The 17,542-nt window shown below is 40.0% G+C and overlaps 1 pseudogene; it reads right to left on the reverse strand.

The window, feature by feature from the left end:
* Positions 1 to 13,319: 13,319 nt before the first annotated feature.
* LOC115301693 lies at positions 13,320 to 15,273 on the reverse strand (annotated as a pseudogene).
* Between the last annotated feature and the right edge of the window lie 2,269 nt (positions 15,274 to 17,542).

Raw genomic sequence — 17,542 nt, forward strand, 5'->3', positions numbered from 1 at the left:
AATCAAGATAAAAAGCTTCTGCACTGCAAAGGAAACAATCAAGAAAACTAATAGGCAACTGACAGAATGAGAAAAGATAGTTGCAAATGACATATCAGATAAAGGGCTAGTATCTAAAATATACAAGGAACTCAACAGTGGTGGATAAAATGGATGTTTGGGCCACCTGCTCATGTAGCTTATTTGTGCCCTTGACCCTATTCATGCCTGATTCCTGATGTACCAATTCCATCTTTCGATGGATTACAGTTGGTCCTGACTGACCCAGTTTGTATTTCATGGAGAGTCCATTATGACTAGCTGATGAAGAAGGAAGAAGTCTGAATTTGGTCCATAGATGGTTAATTCAGTATGTGAGTGTAAACAAGAATGTACTGCGGGTACATCGTAGCCTCACTTGGGATGGCCCAGGAAGATAGCAGTGAGAAGAAACCATCCTACTTGGCAAAGTTTTTGTCATTGTCTCTGATTATTTAGTTTGTGTGGGAAGATAAGTGGCCTGAGGTAAGATTACAGACTCACAGGCAATGGGGAATGGCTCAGGTGATTGGTTAGGTGCCGAAAGGAAATGATAGAAGATAAGACACAAGGATCTCTGGAGAAGAGGCATATAAATGGACCAATGGGATTGGGTGTAAACTGCTGTGTATATTCATGCCTGTCAGAAAGCATCCTTGGTGATGAGACACTCAATAGCCACATAGAATCGGTTGACCTCTTCCAATTTCTACTGTTGATATCCCAGTGTTGGTACACATGGGATCATGAACAGAATAGCCAGTTAAGGGGCGATAGGCCCTATTGCATGGACTCCTACTTAACAAAGGAGACTTAATTACTGCCGCTGATGAATGTCTACTCTTTCAGCAGTAGAGAGAACATTGATTTCCCCAATATAGCACCATCCCTTGAGGGACACACCCAGCTATTTGGTGAAGAATTGGCTACGTTGGGCATCTTCCATCTTGACCAAAATTGACATATACTTCAGGCATGGATTTGTCTTTCATATATTCAAGTCTTCAGCCAGGACTACCATCTGAGGGCTAAGGAACCTACTCTACAGAACAGAAGGTAAGGCAGTGGCCACATAACCATTGGATCTATTGGTCCTATTAAATATTGCATTAATCAGAAGCTGTCTGCCACATAGGGGGATGGAATGGTCTTTTGAAAGTGTAGTTGAGGGGCACCTGGGTGACTCAGTTGGTTAAGCATCTGACTTTAGCTCAGGTCATGATCTTACAGTCTGTGGGTTCGAGCCCTGCTTTGGGCTCTGTGCTGACAGCTCAGAGCCTGGAGCCTGCTCAGATTCTGTGTCTCCCTCTCTCTCTGCCCCTCCCCTTCTCACTCTGTTCTCTCTCAAAATAAAATAAAGACATTAAAAAAAAAAGAAAAAAAAAAAGAAATGTAGTTGATATACCAGAATGGAGATGATATCGTATGAGGATAAGGCAGACTCTCTTGAGTTTTCTATATACCCAGTATTTAAACTGGAATCTTCCATGAATTATTGAACAGAATGGGTAATATTTGGGATTTCTTTTCTTTCCTAATCTCAAAAGAAAATCTTTTAGAATTTTACTATTAAATTTGATATTTGCTGTAAGTTTTACTTTATATATATTTATGAAGTTAAGGAAGTCTTTTTATAATCCTAGTTTGCTAAGAGTTAAAAAAATAATCATGAATTCATATTCAATTTTATCAATGCTTTTTCTGATTAAGATGAGCATATGATTTTTCTCATTTATTGTTGTTAATATAGTGAATTATATTATTGCTATTTTAAACTTAAGCTTACTCTGCCTTCTTGAGGTAAGCCCAATTTGGTTATGATATATATATATCAGGGAATTTTGTCAATATTTTGTTTAAGACTTTTCATCTATGTCCACAAGTGAGATTGGCTGGTTATTTTCCTTTTTTGTAATGTGTTTGTCAGTTTTAATGGTTTTGGTGTCAAAGTCAGGTTGACCTCATAAAACAAGTTGGAAAGTGGTTCCTCTTTTACTGTTTTCTGTATGATTTTCATATGATTTAAAAATTTTTTTTTGAGAGACAGAGAGAGACAGTGCAAGCAGGGGAGGGTCAGAGAGAGAGAGAGAGGAGACACAGAATCCGAAGCAGGCTCCAGGCTCTGACCTAGCTGTCAGCACAGAGCCCGACATGGGACTCAAACCCACTGACTGTGAGATCATGACCTGAGCTGAAGTCGGACGCTCAACTGACTGAGCCACCCAGGTGCCCCCATATGATTTTTTAAAAGTACATTAATTGTAGGGCACCTGGGTGGCTCAATCAGTTAAGTGTCTGACTTTGGCTCACATCATGATCTCTCAATTTGTGAGTTTGAGCCCCACATTGGGTTCTGTGCTGACAGCTCAGAGCCTGGGGCCTCCTTGGGATTCTGTGTCTCCCTCTCTTTCTGCCCCTCCCTGGCTTGCACTCTCTCTCTTTCTCTCTTTCAAAAATAAACATTAAAAAAAGAAAATACAAATTGAAAAATTTATGTATGATTGGTACAGTTCCTGTAATTTCTTATTTAAATATTTGGTGCAATTCACAAGTGGGGCCAAATGGGCTGGGAATATTTTTGAGGGCTTAAAAATTGTTTTTAATGTATTTATTTATGTTGAGAGAGAGTGAAAGAGAGAGCGAGTGAGCACAAGTAGAGGAGGGGCAGAGAGAGGGGGAGAGAGAATCCCAGGCAGGCTCTGCACTGTCAGTGTGGAGCCTGAGCAGGGTTCAATCCCTAGGGATTGTGAGATCATGACCCAAGCTGATATCAAGAGTTGGAAGCTTAACCCACTGAGCCACCCAGGCACTCCCAGGATTGTTTTAAATTAGGGATAGTGTCTCTAATAGCTATAGGATTGTTCAGCTCTTCTTTTTTATATTGTGGAAATTTTGATATGTTATGATTTTCTAGTAATTTGTACATTTCAACTAAAGACTTAATTTATTGGCATAAATTATATCTTTTTATTTAAAAAGCAGTTGCATCTATCGTGATGTTACTTTTTATTCCTGAAATTGATTATGTGTGCCTTCTATTTTTCTTGGCTAGTCTTGCCAGAGTGTATCAATTTAAAAAAGTGTTTTGAAAGAACATTAGACTGTGTTATTCCTCTCTGCTTATGTTTTTTATATTTCATTAATTTCTTTTCTTCATTACTCCTTTATTCTACTTTCTTTGTGCTTAATTTGGTATTGTTTTTCTAACTTATTGAGATGAATACTTAGATTTCAGTCATTCTAAGACATACATTTAAACCATATATTTCCCTATAAGCATAATTTTTCCTGCTCCACAAGTAGTATATTATTTATCATTTATTTAAAAATACTTTCTAAGTTCCATTTTGATTTTTTTTGACTCATGGGTTATTTAAAAGTTTAATTTTTAGAAATATATGACTTTTTAGTTACCGTGTTAGTGCTGATTTCTAGCTTGACTCAATATAGTCAGGAAAATGCACTATGATCTAAGTCTTTTGAAATTTGTTAAAACTTAATTTATGATCTAAAATATGTCGACTTTGGCAAATGTGTCAGGTGAATTTGGAAAAAAAATTTGTTTTCTGCAGTTGTTAGGTACATTGTTCTATATATGTCATTTAGTTCAAGTATCAGTCATGTTCAAATCTCCTATATATTTACTTATTTTTGGTCTATTCTATCGAGTACTGAAGAGGCATGTTAAAATCTCCCATTATGTTTGTTGATTAGTCTATTACTGTTCAGCAGTGTCAAATTTTGTTTGTATACATAAAGGCCATATTATTGGGGGCATAAATTTAGAGTTGCTACAATTTCCTGGGCAATTAAAACTTTTATCATTATGATTCTGTGTCCTTTTTCTCTGCCTTTTTTGTCTTAAAGTCTACTTTATCTGATATTAAGATGGCTACATTGATTTCTTTTTATTTGCATGTGCATATTGTATTTTTTCCCATTTTTTTACTTACATATTTTTGTATCTCTACTTTTAAAAAGCCTTTCTCTTTAAATCAGCACACAATATTGTTTTTGATTTTTAAAAATCCAGTCTCACAATCTTTGCCTTTTATTTGGAACATTTATTGTTTTTATATTTGGTGTAATTACTGATATATAAATCTACCATCTTCCTTTTTGTTTCTCCTTCTGGTCCTCTTTTGAATTAAGCACACATTTAAATTTTTTATTTTTTATTTTTCTGTAATAATAGGTTAATTATAAGAAATTTTACTATGCTTTTAATGGTTATTCTTGATTGTAGATTATAATCTGTATCCCTGAATTATCAAAGTTTAATATAAATTAGTACTTAACATTTTTTAAAATATTTATTTTTAGAGAGACAGAGTACCCAGTAGTGGAATTATTGATCATAAGGTATATCTATTTTTAATTTTTTTGGGAAACCTCCATACTGTTTTCCATGTGACTGTGCCAATTCACATTCCCACCAACAGTACACAAGGGTTCCTTTTTCTCCACATCCTCACCAATACTTGTGTCTTGTCTTTTTGATTCTGTCCATTCTGACAGGTATAAGGTAATACCTTATTGTGGTTTTGATTTTGCATTTCCTTGAGGATTAGTAATGTTGAGCATCTTTTCTTGTGTCTGTTGACCATTTGTATGTTTTCTTTAGAGAAATGTCTATTCAGATCTCTGCCCCTTTTGAAATCAGATTATTCAGTTTTTGGTGGCTGAGTTGCATTGGTTCTTCACACATTTTGAATATTAACCCCTTATTGGATATATCATTTGCAAATGTCTTCTGCCATCTGGTAGGTTGCCTCTTTGTTTTATTGGTGATTTCCTTAGCTTTGCAGAAGCTTTTTATTTTGATGTAGTCCCAGTAATTTATTTTTGCTTTTGTTTCTCTTGCCTCAGGAGACCTATCTAGAAAGATGTTTCTGTGGCTGATGTCAAAGGAATTACTACCTGCGATACCTTCTAGGAGTTTCATGGTTTCAGGTCTCACAATTAGGTCTTTAATCTAAGACCTAAATTTAAGAAAGTGACCAGTTTCACTCTTTTGCATATAGCTGTCCAGTTTTCCCAGCACTGTTGTTAAAGAGACTGACTTTTCTCCATTGTTTATTCTTGCTTCTTTTGTCATAGATTAATTGATCATATCAGTGTGGATTTATAGTTTGAACAATTTTTGACTTATATTCCAATTCATTAATTCTTTTTTGACTGTGTCTTGAATGCTATTTAACACATAAAAGCTTTTTTTAAAGTTTGCCTTTAATTTTCATTCATTTAATTTCAGTACAGTTAATGTACAGTGGCATATACAGTGTTTCAGGTGTACAATATAGTGATTCAACAATTCTATACATTACTTAGTGCTCATCACAGTAAGTGCACCCTTGGGCTCTCTGTTGGTTAAACATCTGAGTATTGATTTCTGCTCATGCCATGATCTCACAGTTTGTGAGATCAAGCCCTGCATCAGTCTCTGAGCTGACAGTGCAGGGCCTGCCTAGGATTCTCCCTCTCCCTTTTCCTTTCCCTCCCCCTCTCTCTTTCTCTCTCTCTCAAAATAAATAAATAAACTTCAGCAACAACAAAAACCAAAACAGCAAGTGTACTCTTAATCGCATTCACCTGTTTTACCCATCCCCCCGCCTCCTTTCTGATAATAACCAGTTTGTTCTCTATATAAGAGTCTGTTTTTTCATGTGTCTCTTTTTTACTTTCATTTACTTTCATTTTTGCTTTGTTCATTTACTTTGTTCATTGTTTCTTAAATTCCACATATAACACATAAAATCTTGAATTTTAATTATTTTATTTAAAAACTTTGTAATTCTCCTTTGGTTCTCTGTCATAATTTCTGGTTCTCTTCCCAAATTAAAAATATTGTCTTTTATAGCCTTGAACATATTAAGTATAAAGTCTATGCCTGTTAACTCTGTGGGGAATCTGGAGACCCTCCTAGTAGGTCTGTATTTGATTGCTATTTACTTTTGTTTTTAGTCATATTGTCTTGTCATCTCATGTCCCTTAGCTATTTTGATTAAGTGCTGAAGATTATAAACTAGAGATAATTTGTAGCTCTGGATATTTCCTTCCTCCCAAGGAGAATTTATATTTGCATTTATGTGGCTAGGTACACTGGAAATCCCAGATCTTCTTAATCCAATCAGCATTAAGAAGTTGAGCTTCAGCCTCTGTGGGGGCTGGTCTGTTTTCAGTTTACCCTTACTGATAGTGGGTAGGTCCTCAAGGATCTTAAACTCTTATGTTTAGAGGATTGGGGAAGGCTTTTTCAGCCACTGCTCGCTTCCCAGTTGGTCCTGAATTCCAATTTCTGTCCTCCTAGTGCTGCAAGTCTGTTAAAACTTCTGATCAGGGGCACCTAGGTGGCTCGGTCAGTTGAGTGTCTGACTTCAGCTCAGGTCACGATCTCACAGTTCATGAGTTCAAGTCCTGCATCGGGCTTGCTGCTGTTGGTATGGAGCCTACTTTGGATCCTCTGTTCCCATCTCTCTCTACCCTCACCCCCCACTCTCTCTCTCAAATATAAAATAAAACTTACCAAAGAAACAAAACAAAACAAAACAAAAACACCTCTGATCAGCTTCTCAGCCTCTCAGCTGCTCTTAGTGGAACATTGGCACAATTCTCTGGTAGAAAAGTGGCTTCGAATTCCAGGCTCTCTCAAGGCACCCTCCTACACTGTTGGTGGGAATGCAAACTGGTACAGCCACTCTGGAAAACAGTGTGGAGGTTCCTCAAAAAAATTAACAATAGAACTCCCCTATGACCCAGCAATAGCACTGCCAGGGATTTACCCAGGGGATACAGAAGTGCTGATGCATAGGAGCACATGTACCCCAATGTTCATAGCAGCAATGTCAACAATAGCCAAAACATGGAAAGAGCCTAAATGTCCATCACCTGATGGGTGGATCAAGAAGATGTGGTATATATATACAATGGAGTACTACATGGCAATGAGAAAGAATGAAATCTGGCCATTTTTAGCAAAGTGGAGGGAACTGGAGGGTATTATGCTAAGTGAAATAAGTTAGGCAGAGAAGGACAGATACCATATGTTTTCACTCATATGTGGATCAGGAGAAATTTAACAGAAGACCATGGGGGAGGGGAAGGAGAGGGGGGAAGCAAATCATAAGAGACTATTAAATACTGAGTACAAACTGAGGGTTGATGGGGGGTGAGGGAGAGGGGAACGTGGGTGATGGGCATTGAGCTTGTTGGGATGAACACTGGGTATTGTATGGAAACCAATTTGACAATAAACTATATTAAAAAAAAAACAAATTCCAGGCTTTCTTCTTGGGTTTCCTTATTTTTCTGGGCCAAGATTATGTAATTGTGTCTTACCATCTGTGCCTTCAAACATTCAAAATATATTTGTTCATTTTTTCAAGTCATTCTCAGCAATAAGTTTGGTCTAAATCATCCAATCTGTATTAATGAAAGTAAAAGCCTTTTTAAATATGCCTTTAATACTCAAAGGATTGTGTTCTTGCTACTCAAGAATTTCTGTAGAAACACAGTGAATGCTTTAAATTAAGATGAGATTATTACTTTAAATTTGCTTGAGTTTGATTAAAAAGATATGCCTATCTATAAAATAATGAATTTTCATGATTGAACTATATGTCACCTTTTTGTATCCCCATTTCCCTTTCAAATTTGTGCCAATCATAGGCAAAATAACCCAAAATTCTTTTCCCTAGTTCTTTTTAACACATCTGAGATTGCTTGTTAAATGAAACAGGGCTTATGAACTGAATAAACTGGGGATCAGGACACTAGGTTTTGTAAGTTTAAATCTTGTATTTTTTCATTTCATTTGGAAATTAGCTCAAACTTCTTTGATCTGGGGATGAATGAAATGGATTTTGGTTTTATATATACTGGAGTCAGAATATCAAAGAGGGAAGAGCATTGCCCTGAGAGTCAGGGTGTTGACAACAGGGTAGAATTGGAATAAGAGACTCAGCAAGAGATAGATGAAACTGAAGAGGAAATAAACAGACTACTTACACACCTACCACTGCTCACTCAGAAATTTCCCTTCCAGAGCTTTTTTTGTTTTTAATGTTTATCTATTTTGAGAGATACAGAGGCAGTGTGGGTGGGGGAGGGGCAGAGAGAGAGGGATACAGAATCCCAAGCAGGCTCCTTGATGCCAGTGCAGAGTCTGATGCAGGGCTTGAACTCATGAAACTTCGAAATCATAAGCTGAGCTGAAACTGAGAGTTAAACGCTTAACCAATGAGTTACCAAATGCCCCCAGAGCTTGTTTTTTCTCCCTCATTAGAAAGGTTGTTCATTTTTTAATGCAACTTCTCTCATTTAGTAGACAGAGCTCATTGTGGATCAGAAGATCATTACTTATCATCATTTTATCATATTACTATTTTGTCATCATTTACCATAGTGTACTACCAACCCAAGGAAAATTGAGCTGATTTTATTTTTCTTGATTTTGTGGACCTAGCACACCTGGGGTTACTTTTTTTTTTTTTTGATTAGACAAACACTAAAATTTATGTGCAGACAGCATCAATTATCTGGAGATATATGAGGCCCAAAAGTCAATTTTTTTCCACATACATAACTAAACTGACAAATGACTGGGTAAATGGCAGGGAAGTAAAATTTTCAAAGTGGACTCCAGTAGAAGTATTTTTAATGTTACAGTTATCACAATATGAATATATAAACTATGATATTTGGACAAATATCATTAGAAAGAAAAACAACATGATTTCTTATTTTATGGGGCAGAAAATGCACTCAGTGTTTTGTTTTTGTTTTTGTTTTCCATTTAGTAGTTTCTGTGGTCTCTTTCCTAGGACATATTTCTGTATTAATGATATGTGTATATGCATGCAGACTTACACATTACTTCTGATTACACTGGTTACTTATGACTTTTCATATGTGGTTTACTATCATTTTGTAGTTTATATATGCACATTATATTGAATATTTCTTTAGTGTCGATGAAAAAATAAATCATTGGTATGAGAAAACACTGGCATTAGAAGGTATTCACCTGGAATTATTCAACCTTTCACAAGCAAATGAGAAAGATTATAGGATTAGACCAAATCCAGGATTTCTTTTCCTCTCTGCCCATCTGTATTCATTATAGTTGAAAGATAGACAAATGAAACTATTGGTAGCTCAGTCTTTAAAGCTTTATTACAATTTAAAAGCATTAAAAAAGAGAGAAAATGGAAAAAATCTTATCAAAGGCTAGAAATGATCATCATACTGAATAGTTGAATTTTCCAGCTTAATGACAATGAAGAATGAAGATAGACGTTGTAAAGATATGACTTCATTATTGGTATCACACAGTATTCTCAATTGCAAAAAATTGAGCATAGAGCTTTTAAAAGCCTCTGTCAGCATATAGATCTGACAGTTTGGCACATTACTGGAGGAAATGGAATGGGTCAGTGATTTTGAATTCTATGTAAACTGCAAGCCCACAGCCTCGACTACAACACTAGAATCCAAAACTTCTCTGGACTCTTGCTGTGGCTATTGTTATGCTTCTTGAACCCCAGGAATTTTGATTGAGAAAAAGGAAAGACCAGAGAGCACCAAGATGCTACATGAATGCAGAAGATATTGCCAGTTTTCTCCCAGAAAAAAATTCTATATTTCTTCCCTTTCTCAAAGTAACTCTTTTAATCTAGGAATCCACCTTTGCTGACACCACTCATGGACTCCGGGGACAGATGAGCCCATCTCCAGTTCCAGGGGGTCCTTGATTGGTGTAAGGGTAATTCTGTCCCTACTGTCATACTGATTGGTCCTGGAATAGACATGTGTCACAATAACAGATGCCTGCCAAGGACCTTGGGTAGAATGTTTTCTTTAGCTTTAAGAATGGGCACCAGACATCTCTTTTTCTGGGCATGTTTACAATGTTAGTCCAGCAAGTACCACAGCCAACTTGAAGCAGAGACATGGAAAAATAATACAATCAAAGAGAAATGAATCAGGACCTTTATCTAGTCATCTCTGATCACTGCTTGGAGAGCTGTGAGGTAAAACTTTCCTGAATTGTTCATGAAATTTAAGTGAGCTGTTTCTTCAACCAAGATTATTTCTACTGATAGAGAAATGAGGTCCACTTCAAGCCCTGGTGGTTCCTAATCCAGAGGATCAACCACAAGGTCTGCTTCAGGGATCTCTTGGCCATTTTGATCTAATGGGAGGGTCACAGAAATGCTCTCCTCTGGTCCAGACCTGTTTTCAAATTTCATGTGTTGTGGTCACACTCTCCAAACTTCTCTGGTTTGTAATCCTAGAGCCCTCCTACAAAGGCCACCTTTGCTGGGATAGGTCTTCTGGATGCAGTCTGATCCACATCTCTCATCTTTGGTGCACAAGTGCCTGCCACGGGTCACTCCAGGCTGTGGATATATTTTGAAAAATTCTTCTGTCTGGTAGTCCATCAGCTTCAACAAAAATGTCTAATGAAAATATTTGTCTGTTAGAAATTCATTCTTATGCCTGGCTTTTCTAATTTACCATGCAACTTTAGGTTTTAGGCTAATTTTGGTCGAGCACACAATCAGTTTTGGGAAGGCCTGATGAACGCTTATCAACTAAAAGTGGAAGCTACTGTGACAGAGGCAACTTGGCAATGGAAAGGCTTTGTCAGGTGTGAAAATAAAGCTGGAATCCTAGATGGTCTTTAAGCCAAGTAAGAATAGCTGGCTTGCATTCCTGGGGTAAAAGAGCTGCTGTGGGGGCTCCTCTATATTACAAACTTACAGTGAGGCATCTGTGATGTGCATATACTATTGTGAGCCTGCAACCAGATAGGTGGGTTTGCACTTTTGTTTAAATAGAACGGTCAAGTCAAGAACAGGAGAAAGTGGACAGGAGCTGGCGACCCCTCAATCAGGAATGATGGGGCAGGGATCACTGTCCTGAGTAAGAGACTGACCTATTAAGGTAGCTTCTAATTTTATTTATTTACTTCTGTTATTATTAACCTTTTAGAGAGAGAGAGAAAGAGAGAGAAAACAAGCAAGCAGGGGAGAAGGCCAAAGTGGGACGGGAGGTGGGGGGGAGAGATTGAGAATCCCAAGCTGGCTCCGTGCTGTCTCCAGGCTCAATCCCACGACCCTTGGATCATGACCTGAGCCAAAATCAAGATTTGGATGCTCAACTGACTGGGCCACCCAGGTGCTCCAGCTTCTAATTTTAGAAGCCAGTGATTCTGTGAAATTGTCTTTTTCTCTGTATATACATATTTAATGCATATATTGCAGGTCACTACACATAAAGGGCCAGGGTGTCATACATGAAGCTCAGGGTGACTACAAAGAATGACATTTTATTCTTTGGAAGGCCTAAGTGAAAGTGACATAAATCCCCACCACGTTCATATCTGTACTCATGAAATTTTGTTGAGAATTCCTGTGAGAGAGAATGTCTCAGTATTGAGTCAGTTTTGTGGCCTTGAGCTAAGACAGTTGACAAGACATCTTATAATAAGAATAAGAGGGCAAGATGCCCTAAGGGCTTCACATACATTTATATCAAAATGCTGTGAAGGAAAATCAATGTTTTGCTCCTAGCAGTGAAAGTCCAAACCTCACCAAATTACTAGGGATGAACCCTTTATTTTCAAACACCAGAGAGGGGGAACCCTCCCCTCCCCCACCAAGCTGAACAAATCCTTTACCATGTCTCTGGATGTGACATAGTATGGTAGGCTTGGCAGTGACCTTAGTTTGGAACTACAATGACCTCATCCTTCTTCTCTTCAAGTCTTTTTTTTTTAAGTTTATTTATTTTGAGAGAGAGAGAGAGAGAGCTCAATCGAATGAGCAGGAGAGGGGCAGAGAGAAAGAGGGAGAGAGAGAGAGAATCCCAACATGGGGCTTGAACTCACAAACCGTGAGATCACGACCTGAGCTGAAATGAAGAGTCGGAGGCTGAACCGACTGAGCCACCCAGGTGCCCCCCTCCTCATTTTTTTTTTCAAAATGACCTCAGTGAAGCTTTTCCCAATCATTCCATCTAATATTTCACTCTACTTAGTATTTCATATCCTCTTTCTCTGCATCATGTTGCTGTACCACTTGTCTTGCCCAGAAGCAGAATCTTAGGGAAGGATTTGAATGCAAGTGGTTGATATGGGCGTGATCCCCAGAAGGCCAGCGGGGTGTGGGAGACTGAAACAGGAGGGTAGAAACCCAGTTCAGGGTGCTGCAGTCAGCAGTTTATTGCTGTGGGCAGCTGGGACTCAGTCTTGCCAGGGCCTCTGGAAAACTGCATGGACGTGCCTTGGAGGAAGGATGTCTGAGACATTGGGAAGTTGGCGTGTTTACCCATCAGTTCTCATTAGTGGATGTTGAGAGCTGCTGTGGGGATTGGGGGCGGGGTGGTGGTTGGGACTTTACTGTTCCAGCGGTTCCTGTCTCTGTGTTTGGGCGGGTGTCCTCCAGCTGCCAGAGAGAAGGCCCTCTGCTTTGCAGAGGCTCTGAATAGGAGGTGGGAACAGAGTCCAAAGGAATCTGAGAGGGCACTGATCACATCTGCTAGAGAACTTGTTACTTTATACTGGGCCATATATATTACTTGTTTGTTTTTATTGTCTGTCTCCTACTGTAATGTAAAGTTCATGAAGACAGGGATTTTTCTGTTTTGCTCACTAAGTGGCACTGGAAGGAGGGTTTCTGAATTATTTACTCAACATTTAATAACACCAGTTAGTGCCTACCTGAACCCTGTACTGCTCTCACACTCTCTGACATTATGGTCTCTAAGGGGCTGTGTCGATTCCCATGGGTCTTTAAACCTTATCTTTAGGCTATACTGAATCAAGATTAAGAATTACAAGGAGAAGATGATAATTAAACAAACACTGTTGTTCTAATGTATATTTTTTCATCATTCAAAACATACAACTTTATTGATAGTACACAAATGAAGTCTTTGGTGGACAAATTCAAGTCAAAACAAATGACAGAAGTGTAAGCTATTTATGATGGACAGGTTCACTGTCAATTAACATAGAAGAACCAGTAAAAATATCTCCATTCAAGCAGCACGATTAAAGTAACAAATGTGTTTTGAGTACAAGAGGACTATTTATTTGGTATACATAAAATGTTTCAGCATCAGGCTGGAGACTGTCACAGATAACATCACTCTGGATGATAAATTATTCAAAACTGGCAGCTAAAAGGATCCCTTTACTATATGAACAAGGAGAAAAGGAGTAACTTTTAATTTTCATTGTTTCCAGGCTGGAAAACCAAGAAATTTCTTCAAATCTTTTGAGAGCACCTAGCCAATCAGGATTTGTCCACTAGTTTTATAACTTTTACTTTCACCAAGAGGTCATGGTGATCTGCTAAGGCTCGAATTTTCTTAACACACACTCCAGATGTAGTGCATAAGTAAAACAGGGAACTTTTATTGATTTCTCTGTAGTTGAATACTTCTGCTCTGAGATTATCATAGATGATCTCAAATAGAGTAAGGGCATTAATAAGAACCTCTGATTCCACATAGGAATTATAAAGAGAACTAAACGATGATGGCACTTGGGTGCTGAGCAGTTTTTTTTTTTTAACATATCTGGATTTTCAGCAAAATTTGAAAGTATTTTCAAAATTTCAACCTTTTCTGTTTGGAGTGTAATTGTAACTACTGTAGTGTAAATGATGGAAAATAATTGCATATGTTAAAAAAATAAATAAATGGGAAAAAAAATTTCAACCTTGATTTTTCCACCTCCCTGAGATAACAAATGAAAAAAATTTGCAATGGAGTCGACAAGCAGGTGCTGGTAGTCATTGGTAATAGTCATGTTTGTTAAAAATTTTAGTCCAACTACCTGTACTGCTGAGTTCAGGTTAGAGGCCATGATATCATCCATCACTTTATTCATATGTACCTGAAGTCGGCTCTGATTTTCATAGTTCTCACTCAGGTTACTCATGGCCATTAAGGCTTTTTCCCTTAATGTGGGAATCAGTTTTTTGATCACGTTTGCAATAATTGGGAGGCCTCCCAATTTGCGAATTGTGTCTTGGTCACACGAATAGTTGGCATTGTTGCTCAGAGTGAGCAAAACTACCTGTTGGATGAAAGGATCATCTGATTTTTGAAGCAAAGCAAGGACTTTCCTGAGGTCTCGGGACACCATCTGGCTCCTCTATTTTCTACGGAAAGGGGCGCTTCTGCATGGGAACGGGTCTCCTCCCTCTCCCTCTCTGCTGGGTTTCAGGCTCAGAATCTGACTCGGACTCTGTGTCAGTCCACCCAGACTCCCCTCCCTCAGAATCAGGGATCTCTGCCAGGAAAGCCTGTCCTCCATTAGCAGAGGCTGCAGCAGCCGCTGCATCCATCCCCAGGGCGGAAGCCCAGCCCCAATTCGTCTACTTCAACCTTGTTTTTCTTGCCCTTGCCCTTGCCCCCAGTCTGAGACTTGGTTCCCTTGGCTCCACCTTTGGGTACAGCTCCAGTCGCAGATCTGGCCTTAGGTATAGCACCGGTATAGCCCCAGTGGTTGCTTTCTTGGAAGGGGCTGCTGTTCTAGGGGATCCTGAAGTCCCAGGAACCTCTGCAGCCCAGTAGGCACCGTTGCCCCAGAAGGCACTGGAGCCGCGGTAGGCGTCGCCCTTTCAGGAGCCTCCATAGCCTAGGTAGGTGATGCCGCCTCAGTAGACGCGGGCGCCCTGGGAGGTGCCGCTGGCATCCTGGGAGCCTCTGCTATGCCAGGGACTCTGGCAGTTTGGGAGCCCTTGTGATTGTGGGGGCCTCTGCCGCCACGGAAGCCTCTGCCTCTCCGAAAGGTGGTACCATTGAAGAAGCTGCTGTGCCTCCCTTCCCCCCCCCCCCCCCCCCCCCCCCCGACTACTGGTTTGGCCTTAGGTCAACTCCTGCCCCTTCTACATCCTGGACCCGATTTCTGGCTCCACTCTGAGCCTCAGCACTGGACGCAGCTGGGGCCACTCCCTCAGCTCCAGCCACGTCCAGAGCAGAGGCTTCATCCTGGGCCCTGTCCTTGGCCTTAGTGTGGACTGGGATGGGAGGGCTGACTCCAGGCCCAAGGTCAATTGGGAATCCGGCCCTTAGTCCAGCTCTAGCCCTGGCTCCAGTCCAGGTCACAGCCCTGGTCTTGGGCTTGGCCAGTCTCTTCTTTGTCTGGTTTCTTCCCTTGGCATATTTGTAGACACAGCGCCAGGTACTAGCCCAAATCACTATCCTGTGGCTACACAGCCAGCCTCGAACTCCGCTCATGGTGCAGCTAGAGGAATTCCCTGATCCAGGGCATGAAGCTGGCTTGCCTACATGGGATGTGTGCAGGTCTGGGCAAGGCACTTCCTCTCAATCTCAAGGGTTTGGCCCAGGCTGCAAGTCAAGAAGGACCTGAAGCTTCTGGAAGCAGGAACAGTTTACTTTTTTCCACCAGGTTTGTGCTTGTGAAGGGCCCCAAATTCAGACAGACCTCCAAGGATTCAGGGATGTTTCTTTTTCCTTCAGTTTGGTTAAAGCTTTATCCTGCCCAGATCTGGGGGAATTTTCTCCTCTCCCTCCTTGCCTGGGTTAAACGCATGGTAGTGCGCAGTGCGAGAGAGTTGGTACCCAGAGGAGGTAATGCATACTTTTGTAACTAAATGAATAACTGTGATGGCATGAACTGCTAGATAAGAGAAAGATCACCTGGGAGTGGAAGAGAAAATGCAAGCAGCAGATTACAGTGCTTACTCCAACCCCAGCTTTCACAGGCAGCCCCCTTGCTAACTCGGTCTGGACCTGTGGAACCCCAGATCCAAAGCCCATCTCTGGCTGATGGCAGGTTCAAGTTCATCACCAAGAAAGATGCGTTTGGGGGCACCTGACTTTAGCTCAGGTCATGATCTCATGGTCTGTGGGTTTGAGCCCCGCATCGGGCTCTGTGCTGACAGCTAGCTCAGAGCCTGAGGCCTTTCTTCAGATTCTGTCTCTCCCTCTCTCTCTGACCCTCCCCTGCTCACTCTCTCTCTCTCTCTCAAGAATAAAAATAAAACATTAAAAAAAATTATTAAAAAAAAAAGAAAGATGCTTTTGCTTTGGGCTCTTTACTTCAGTCATTGCAGACTCAGATCTGCCAAATGGCACAGATAACTCATTAGGTGTGTAATTAGCAGTGATTCCAGAGGATTTTTAAAACATGTACAACTATTAAATTACTTCATACCTGCCCTGGACTTTTTTTCTGCCACACTAAACCCAAGTTTAGAATATTTACCTTAAAATATTTGGCTCATCTTTGCAGCCCATCATTGGACTCTCTCTGAATCCAGTTTTATCCCTTGTACCTTCCTGGCATTTCTCTATATTATAAGTCAGTGATTTTTCTGTTGTTATTTTTGTTTAATTTGAGAGAGGGATAGAGAGCAAATCAGGGAGGGGCAGAGAGAGGGAAACAGAGAATCCCAAACAGGCTCCACACTGTCAGTGCAGAGCCCGATGTGGGGCTGGATCTCATGAACCATGAGATCATGACCTGAGCCAAAGTCAAGAGTGGGTCGCTTAGCTGACTGAGCCACGCAGGGGCCCATTTGGAAGCCAATGTCTAGCTCTCACTTACCTGCCCTGTCTGTTCACTCTCCTCCATTGAATTCTCACTCCCACCCAACACTGCCCTTTCCAACACACGAGAGATGTGATTACTGTTCTTGAAAACTTTGAGTCGTAGGGCACCTTAGAACTTCAGTCAATAGGAAATCTATATGAATTTTGATTGGACATTATTTGTAGATAGGCACACCTCTTTCCTTTATATTGGTGGTGTTCCTCAAGGATTGAAGGTTGAAACCCCTTTCAAGTTACGTTTCCACACTTTCCAATTTTGAACTTTTCCTCTGCAGTTGAAACTGCAGTCAGCCACAGGTCTTGATACCCAGCGCAAAGTATCAGTTGTTCTTGTTGACATCTTGTAGTGTGATTTCTAGTTGGAGATTTTTCTGTACCCAGCAGAGGAATATGTACTGTTTTCAAATCATTTGTGGGAACTTCTAGAATATATCCCCAATGTTGGAGAGGAGATTGATTTCTAAATGCAAATCCAAACATTTTTTAAGTGTAACATTAGGAAGGGAAATTCAGGGACATGTGTTTTATGCAGACACATCTGGCTTAGAAGTAAAAACCTCAAGAAGAGGTAACTTTTGGTAAATAAGGTCATCAGCAAAATAACATTTCTGACTATTATTTATCCTGTGTTATTAAGCTGGGCACTGCACAAAGCCAAGTGGTCATATTCTAGTGCCCAGGAGAATTAAAATGTGATTGTACCCCTGTACCCCAACTCATCAAGGTTTATAAAGCAGGCCAGTGAGTAGAGGAACCCAGGGGCCATTTTGTCCCAAAGATGGTATGTGGACAGAGCAAATCTGCCACATTATAAGGTCACATCTACCAGAGCTGCATTGGTGTTGTCTAAGACCTTGGTTTTTCATCTCCAGAAGTTACAACAGTGGCACAAACAAGCAAGTGGACAAACCATGTGGTTGTGCAAACACTA

This window comes from Suricata suricatta, chromosome 1 (genome assembly GCF_006229205.1).
Source record: "Suricata suricatta isolate VVHF042 chromosome 1, meerkat_22Aug2017_6uvM2_HiC, whole genome shotgun sequence".
Taxonomy (NCBI): Eukaryota; Metazoa; Chordata; class Mammalia; order Carnivora; family Herpestidae; genus Suricata; species Suricata suricatta.